The sequence below is a fragment of the Octodon degus genome, unplaced genomic scaffold (genome assembly GCF_000260255.1).
Source record: "Octodon degus isolate 3935 unplaced genomic scaffold, OctDeg1.0 scaffold00062, whole genome shotgun sequence".
Lineage (NCBI taxonomy): Eukaryota > Metazoa > Chordata > Mammalia > Rodentia > Octodontidae > Octodon > Octodon degus.
Window position 1 is genome coordinate 8432285 of NW_004524638.1, and position 9245 is coordinate 8441529.

The window sequence follows — 9245 nt, forward strand, 5'->3', positions numbered from 1 at the left end:
CGGCGGCGGCGGCGGCGGCGGCAGATCCTCGGGAGGGCTCGGGCGTCGGTGTTTCCGGCTGGCTAAGATCTGACTCCACCCTCCGCCGCCTCCCCCGCCCGCAGAGCCACCATCTTGGCCCCGCCCGCCGCGGCCGTTGTTGCTGCGGCGGGGCACGGAGGCTGCGCCTGCGCTCACGCGAGAACGCGGCGCTGCGTCACTGCTGGCGTCATAATCGGGCCTGCGCGTGACGTCATCGCGCACGGCCGGCTTCTCCGGAGGTTGCCCGGGATGTCGCCCCTCTTCGGGCGTGCCTGCTGCCCCTCGGTGGCGCGTCGGTTCCCTGGCAGCCGCGCCTTTTGGTTCAGTGTCAGCCTCTACCTAGCGAGGGATTCCGTGCTGCCGCGGGTGAAGGCTGTGGGTTGTTTTATCAGAGCCTATTATGTGTTCCCCGAATGTCGTGATGCCGCTGGGGAGGAGACAACCCGAGAGCGCCGTCCACAATGTTGCCTTCCCCGCCGCGCCTGGGGGCGAGGCCGCCTGGGGACCTACCTCATGGGGGCGGGGGAGTGACCGCCTAGTGGCGCTTTGGGGCCTCTGCCGCACGTGGCACTGGGCTAGGTGTGGTGAGCGCTGCCGAAAAGCAGCCCTTCTGTTGGCACATGTCCTGGCCTTCCCACTCAGAATTGAGGACATCTGTCGCTGCGTTTTGTGTATTGCTAGGGAGCTGCAGACCTAAGGGCAAAAACCCAAGCCTTTTGATTTCTTGTCACCGTTGAGGTAAGCACACCTATACAGTCTCTTCAGGGCAGGCGAGGGCACACCTTTTTCGAGTTTTCATGCCTATCCATGGCGCTTGGTAAAGTCTGGCTGTCCTTATGTTTTCTTCCCTTCGCTAGCAAATGAGGATGTAAATTAGGCAGAGTCTGCACTGTATTCCTAGCTAATTCCTTAGATTAAGGGAGGTAAAATAGGAAACATGTGGAAGGAAGACAGGAGGTGTGTACCATTTTATTAAGATCAGGCAAAATTGAGAATATGCTTTCTTTTAATTTCTTTTAAAAGTAAAGCATAGTAAGTATTAAGCTTTATATTAACGTTGAAAGCCTTTTTTGAGACAGGTTCTCACTATGTCGTCCTGGCTGGCTTCAAACTTGCGATCCTCCCATGGTTGGCCTCATGAATACTAGGATCACAGGTGTGCACCATCATGCCTGGCAAAGAATACTTCTGAAAATGAACCAGTGCTTTGGTCTTTATTACTGTGTAATTGTTTCTAATCTTAATTCAATGCACATATCTAATTAGTATAGAAGTTTCCGCGTGTTTGGTACACATACTGAAACAGTTGGAATGACAAAATTAGGATGGCCTCTGAGAAAGATTAACATGCAAATTTACAAAGCTTTCTTTTAAAAAAAAACTTGAGAATCTTGCTAGGCAGTTCAGCCTGCCCTTGAACTCACTATGTAGCCTAGACAGACCTCAAACTCACAGCAATCCTTTCCCAGCCTCCTCAGTGCTGGTGTGTCTAGTTGACCCCCAAAGTGACGTAAGTTGTGGTGCAGACGCGGCTGGTGGAGCAGCAAGTGGCTTTGAGGGGCGGGGCCAGAGGGCCGGGCCGGGGCCGAGGGGCGGGGCCAGAGGACGAGGGCGGGGCCAGAGAGCACGAACACTGGCTAGCCTGTGCTTTCTCAGAGATGCGCAGAGGTTTGTCCAGGACATGGCACCGCTCCAGCCTCTCCAGTGTCTTGAAACCTACAGTAACTGTGAGGTAAATAAACCTTTCCTTCCCTCATTTAGGGTGTCAGGTATTTGTCCCAGCAACAAGAGAAGAGTAACTAAAATAACACCCAACCACCACAACAAAAAGCTGAAATTAAATTACATCTGAGCCAAGAATTTTCAGGGGACAGCATAATCATTCTTATTTTTCCTAGAACTTTAAGCATGTCCCTAAAGCGTGGGTTTTGCTTTAGCCATCTGTAAGATAAAGGTTTGAAAAGCATCCTGTCAAATACTTTAAAATAGTGCCTTAAAACTAAATTCATACTGATGAGGTAACTTGTAGAATAGTGGTGGATGTTTCAGATTAAAGGTAAACAGCACATTCTATGACTTCATGTTACGCCAGCCCACTTCTGCCTCTAGGCAAAATACTTAACCTGGCCAATATTTGGTATGCTGGTGTTGGAAAATGAAAACAAAAGGGTTAATATTGCCAGATGAGATACAAAATACATATTGTATATTGAGAGAAACCATCTACTTGGTTTCTTAAACTTGTCCAAGCACCTAAAACAAGTTAATAAAAGTAGCAGAGCCAGAGTTGTAACTTATATTTTCCTGCTTGTCAGGCAAGTAATCTCTTGTGCTTTTTACAAAAATTGAAATGCTGTATGGTAGAAATACGTCATAAACAATTGCGGGGCAGAACACCCACTAAAACTTCTGTTACTGCACACCGCACTACAATGGCAATATTTACAGCTCAGGAATACTGTGAAGATACTACTGCTTTGGATTATGTCCAGTAACCAGTAGGATTTAATGTATATTAAGTGTAAATGATTGAAAAAATTGAAGTGTAATGGATGGTAGTAATCGAGCATAATCTAAGGACTATGAGTAGAGGTAATAGCAAGTTCAAAATGCAGTCCAGGCATGCAGTCCAAAGGAGATAGCTGTATAGTCATGTGTTGTTTAATGACAGGGTACATTCTGAGAAACATTAAATAGGTGACTTCATCTTGTGTGAACATCATAGTGTATGACATGTCACCAGATGATGCAGTCTTATGGGATCACAGCTGGTCTGTCACTGACTCAGTGTTGTTAGGTAGTACATAACTAGCATCCTATTGACAGATGACAAATATTGGATCCTTCACTCAGGTCCTGTAGTCCAGGCTTCTAATAATCACTTCTCATTTCATAGCTATATTCAACTGAATAGTATAAAAGCTTCAGTGTAAATAATGTAAATGTTTCCATTGTGCTACCTTTGTATGGAAGCAGACCTTCCTCTGACATTTTGGAAGTCATCTATTTTACTGTCAATATTGGGTAGAGGAATTACCCAAGAGACCTCTAGTGGATGCCTTGTATGTTAAACATTCTTTTCTACCCTTGCTCCTGATGATCAGATTCATTTACCACAGCCAGCGTGAGACTTCTATGCCTTAAACAACTGTGAAGATTAGAAGAGTCCCAGTAGCCTTCTGCCAGATCACAGGTCAAAGGATGCAAAATGGCTGCCTGAGTGCTGAAGGGTTAGAGAATCCAGTCAAAGGTAGAAAGGCCTAGAAGCACATGGTAGTCTTATAAGAGTCTGGGTCAGAAAGTAAAAGGTTCTGATTTGGAAGGCTGAAGCCTGAAAGAACTTAAACAAATATCCAAGGCAGTGGCAAAAACCAGAGCTCCTCTAAAGAAAAAAGGGCAGACTTTCTTCTTCTTTCGCTCTTTATTCAGGCCAGGCTATGAGCCTCTTGGTCGGTGTCACTCACATATGGGGTAGATCTTTTCTCCTGGATTTCCTACCTGTATGTCAGTATCCATAGGCATACCCAGAGTTGTACTAATCTGCAAAGTGGTTCTTAAATTGACATCACAATCATCACAGTAGGTTATGGTCTGAGAAGTCTGTTGTTGTCTCTTAATGAAGTTTTCCTCTTGGGCATTAGGGCCACAAGACACAAAATTGGTTGTTGAGAAGTTCTGATTCCCCACATAGATTTTTAGGACAGAGTAAGTGGGTACAATAAATTTCTGATTGCTGTTATAAATTGATACAAGCTTTGTGGATTTCACAAGCACAAATTTATTTTCTTACAGTTGTGGAACTCAAAAAATTAAAAATGGTTGCATTCTGGAGACTTGAGGGGAAAATCTGTTTCCTTTTTTGAGTTTCTAGGGGTCACCCACATTCCTTGGCTGGTGGCCCCTCACATCACTTCAGCCTTCTGCTTAAATCACATCTACAGAGTGAGCCTGTCTCATAAGGAACTTTTGTAATCCATGATAATCTTCCTATCTTGAGCTCATTAATCATATCCACAGAGTCCCATTTACTCACACAACATTTATAGGTTCTAGATGTTAGAATGTAGACATATGTAGGGGCATTATTTAGCCTACTATTGTATAAGTGGTACTTTTCCACTCCCACCTGCATATGCTTTCTATATGTGACACAGAAGCATATAATGGTGTTAATTTAGAATGTGTACTGAATTCTGGTGGGTGTCATTCCATATTCTCAAGTATGCTGTCCAAGTTTCTGCTTCACATGGTTTCCATTCCACCAGGTCAGCATTTCCTGGTCACGTGTAGTATGTGGTGGGATGAATGAATCTATAGACATAACTTCCTGGCTTTAATCTAGGGCCCTAGGTCAAAGGCATTATTATCTAACATATATATTGATGGGTTTAATACCCATAAACTCTTGCAGGAAAGAAAGTAAACTCATATGTGGAGATGGGAAGGTTCTAGTCAAGGTGTATCACTGGCTTTCCAGGATAGAAGAAAGTCAGGGTAATAGGCATAATACCAAAGTAACAGCCTGCTTTCCTTGAGGAGTGGTACTGTAACAGGGGCTCAGTGTTGAACATTTAAGGAGTGGCTGCTTAGTGAGTAGAAGCTATGCTGCTGACCTGTTAAGAATTTGCTCCCCTGAAAGATGACTTTGTTCACAGACCTACTGTGTGTTTATTAATGTTTGTAGCTGCTGAGATCTTCTTTTCTACTTGATCATCAAGTAACCCTGACACAGTGGATTGACTCTGGTAGGCACTATGGTACAACAGATGTGAACTCGTGCACCCAGCCCCATAGTCTTCTCTACTGCTGCTTCTCCAGGCTTCTTCTCCTTCATCTACTCTTTCTCATCCTAGACCTCTGATCAGCTAGCCAACCTACTTACCAATTTGTATGAAAATGTATTCTTTCTTCAGACCTCTTTCCACACGAAGTCAATGACTAGGATTATCGCTGTGCATTCTGTCTTTTAGGAGGGCTCCCACTATGAGGGGATGCTGCAGGACAGGAGCAGTCCATTTTTGTTTTGAATTCATATTCCAAGAAAATATAGTGAAGCTAGATAGCCCTAAGGGAGGGATAATGGTAAAAAGTCAACAGGTATGAGAGCTGGATCGCTTACCAGGGCCATTTGTTCACCTTGTTGTCTGGCATCAATTCCAGATGAGATGAATTGACTTGTTGGCTTATCAGGGAAAACTGGTGACACAGTCACTGGTATCCCATGAGACACTGTTTCCATCAAGACCCACTGTGCATAGAGCTGACTTTTAGATGTGAGGCCCTCTTCTGCAAATGGTCTGAGCACAGAGGGCCTAGCCTTGTATTCTCCCATTAGAGTTAGCCATTAACTATGGCTGCTGTACTATAACTGTCATTGCTAGGACAAATACCCGACACCCAAAGCTTAGAGGAGTAGAAGTCCATTTGGCTCATGGTTTCAGAGGACTCTGTCACTGACAGGCTCTAAGCAGAGCTAAGAGTGGCTTAGTTCCTGGTAGCTGGAAAGCAGAGCAGGAAGGGGCCAAGGACTGGACAGAGGCTCTAAGGCCAACCTCCGTGACCCACTCAGATACACTGAGAACTGCCCTTGGACTCTGGGCGGTTCCTAAGCCAATCAAGCTGACAAGTGGGCTTCACTGTCTATACATGCCTTTCACAGCACAAATACTATGCTACCACAGGATCTCCTGCACAGAATGCCCTGGACAGCAGCGCCAATCATACTATAGCTTGTACCTGCCAGGGAGCCTTTTCATGCTCTGGAGCCCACTGAGCATGCTCATTTGCAATGTCACCCTTGAGTGAGAGTAGTAAGGCCAGATTCTGAATTATCACAGGGCTGACCACAAGGGTCATGGCTACTTGGGGGCAGGCCAGGCCAGTGCTCTGCCCCTTTCTCCAAATGCCGTGTGCTTAGTGGCCATACCGTGGACTGCTGCACATCCTGGGCCTGTGCTCCCTTGCTGCTGGTTCACCCACTGTTTCTCTGCATTCCTTGCTTCCTGAAGCCACTGGTCGTGTTTGTCCGTGGAACCAAATGACCCATATTGGGGGAAAATCTGGCTACACACACCTTTCTACAAGAGAACTTCTTGATGAAAAGAACCCAGAGACACCATATGGTGAACTCACTGAGGAAGGAAAGGTTGTGCCAACTGAGATAACAGCTTATTAAAGAGGAAAGTGGATCACACAATGGCTGCCAGTGCTCAGAAAAATAAATTCTTGATGGATGTGTTCCCAAGAAATCAAGACACCCTTCAAGGTTGGAACAAGACTGTAAATGGGAAGGCAAGTTTTATCTTTTGTTGTTTGACTTTAATAATGAGATCTGTATTGAATGATTTTTTTTTCTTTTTTTGCAGTACCAGGGTTGAACGATGTTTTGAGGGGGGAAAAGTAGTGGCAGAAGTGATGACAACAAAGGGAGTTTGGAAAAACGAATTTAGGCTTCTCCAGTCAACAAAGCCAGTTACCGAATTACTGACTTTGATGAAGAAATGGGGAAAATGAAGAAAATAGATGCATCTAAACCTGTTGATGAGGCTGTGAATACTTTTGATAAAGAAGACTAACTCTAAAAGCATCCTTGAAATCATGCTTGAACATTGTTTTGACAACTGCTGTCACCCTCTCTTTAAGGTATTGTTAGTCTTTCAGAATTACATTTCAATAGCCAGAAAGTACATTAGGTTTTTTTTTTTATTTTATTGGTCACAGGAGTAGACAGTTTAACTTTTTCAGTTATTATGGTGCTCACAAAAGTATCAGCTAGTTATTTTTATTAAAAAAGACTATCGTTTCTATAGTTTGTGTCTTCTGTGAGTGAAAATTTCAGTGTGCATGTTATATCCCTTTAGAAATTACAGTATGGGGCCAGTGAGATAGCTCAGCAGACTAAGTGCTTGCTTAGGCAGGCACGGGGACTGGGGTTCGATTCCCGGCACATGCCGCACCAGTCCCACCTCCAGGCGTGCTGAGCCTGCCACTGAGACCTGGTGTGGTAGTGTACACCTGTAAGTCTAACACTGGGAAGGCTGAAAATAGGATCACTGAGAGTCTGAGCTGTGTAGTGAGACCCTATACCAAATACATTAAAATGCTGGCTGGCATGGTGGCCACACCTGTAATCCAAGAACTCAGGAGCCGGAGGCAGGAGGATTGCTGTGAGTTTGAGGCCAACCAGGGCTAGACACTTTCAAGACCAGCCCAAACTACATAGGGAGACCTTATCTCAAAAAAGCAAAACAGAAAATGTGATTACAACCTGTTAGCATTAGGAATTCCCCATTTCTTACAGGTTTCAAGTTTGCAATGTTTAGTGAATTTGTGGGCCAGATTTCACAGGAACTTTTTGTGTAGTCAGTTCCTGCATAAGGTGTTTGGTAAACAAACTCAGAAAATGGATTGCTATCGGTGTTTTAATATTTATCAAATAACTGACCATTTCCTATAGAAAAATAAAACTTAGGTTACAACAGCTTGTGCAGAGTTGTAGGCCATCATCGTTGTTTCCAAGGTCTGGGGTGGGGGCACAAGGGGTTCAGAGCCCAACAAAGCTGTCAGCTTTATTATGACACGAGGGTGTAAGGCAAGGGTCACATCTAATGCTTGTGTTCCTTATGCTCTATTATACAGTGTGTTCATGATTAAACAGCAGCAGAATTCATTGCAGTGTCAGTGAAATGTGCATGCTAGATTTGTCTTGAAATGATTCTCACATTAGTAATAATTCAGGTTTTTTGTCTTCTCGACTAAATATAAGAGTACGGTGAAATGAGTAAAAGCAATCTAATGGTTAGATTTTCCATTTGGATTATTTTTTTATAGTTTATTTTTTTAAATTTAATTTTGAAAAGTAAAAACAAGAACAAAAATCAGAAACAGAGTAACATATAATACATATGTTACAGATTTTCAAACCAAGAATAGCTGGTTAACAATGATGGATACATTTTCTATTTTTGTCATCAAATCTGTTGCTTAGATTAAGAGATATAGTTATGTAAGATTGGACATATGGTTGCATATTACCACTTGCTTTCAAGTCATAGTTTAAAAAGATATAAAAATCATTGCACTTTGGCCAGAAAAATAATAATATATCTTATAAATATTAAAATCAATCAGTCAATCTCAGAGAGGCCTACAGAGCTTGGTATGGTTTCAAGGTGGAGGAACTCTTGGCAGTGTAACTGTTAATTGTCATCCACTTCATTGGCTTGAGAGACTCTTAGAAGATCAACAGACTTCTGGTGCCTGAGGAGGCCATAGTGGCACGACCTTGGGCCTATACGTGTTCCTGGCCCTTTCCTCTTGTATCATTCTCCCACTCTTTGCTCCCTGAATGTGCGGAATTGAGTCACTTTTCTCCCACCAGCAGCTTGCTCCACCGTGAAACCTTTGAACCTGGGAGGAGCAAAAATAGACCTTTCCTCCTCTGGGTTGGTAGCAGCTGGCCAACATTCTCCAGCAGCAGGAGAGACTGGAAAGTCAATACAGATGACATGCAATTTTTTTTTTAATTTTTTATTTTTGTGTGTGTTTATGTGTGAAGCAGATAAGTACTGGTCCCTAAACATGTCACTGATAAAACAGGCTTCTGGGTCTTACTAGGGATTATTTTCCAGTCTATAGTGTACAATATGCTAGCTATCTTATTCAATTAGCACAATGCCATCAGTATAGTAGGTCATTATGATATTCTGGGATGTCACAATGTTACATCCCATTCTTGATGTCTGTTCAAGAATTCCAACTGCTTTTGGTCCAGTTCTATGAAGACTTGAAGACTTTCATGGAGGCAGCTTGGCCCTGAGTCTCCTCTGGTATACAGGCCCATTTGAAATTGTTGGAACAGGTGTGCTGAAGGGGAAAGAGCTGCTCCACTGTATTGTGGGACTGATTTGCTTTTTCCTTCCCTAACAAGTATGTTATCTTTGTTTTTTTATAATATATTTGGTACAAGGTCTTACTATGCAGCTCGGACGCGGACGTGGACTCGTAGTGGTCCTCATGTTTCAGCCTCCCCAGTTCTGGGATTACAGGTGTGCACCACTATGCCGTTTTGGTGGCTGGTGCATCTGGGGCAGGGCTGGCATGGCATGTGGTACCAGTACCTGGGATGGAACCCTGGTCCTTAATCTTGCCAGGCAGGCGCTTACACAGCTGAGCCAACGCCCCTACCCTCTTTTGACTTTTTATATTATGTGTAAATGTTTGAT

At 43.8% G+C, this 9245-nt stretch overlaps 1 pseudogene; it reads left to right on the top strand.

Annotated features, from left to right (window-relative positions):
• The first annotated feature begins 6058 nt into the window (after positions 1-6058).
• On the top strand, positions 6059-6596 carry LOC111817576 (annotated as a pseudogene).
• The last annotated feature ends 2649 nt before the right edge of the window (positions 6597-9245 follow it).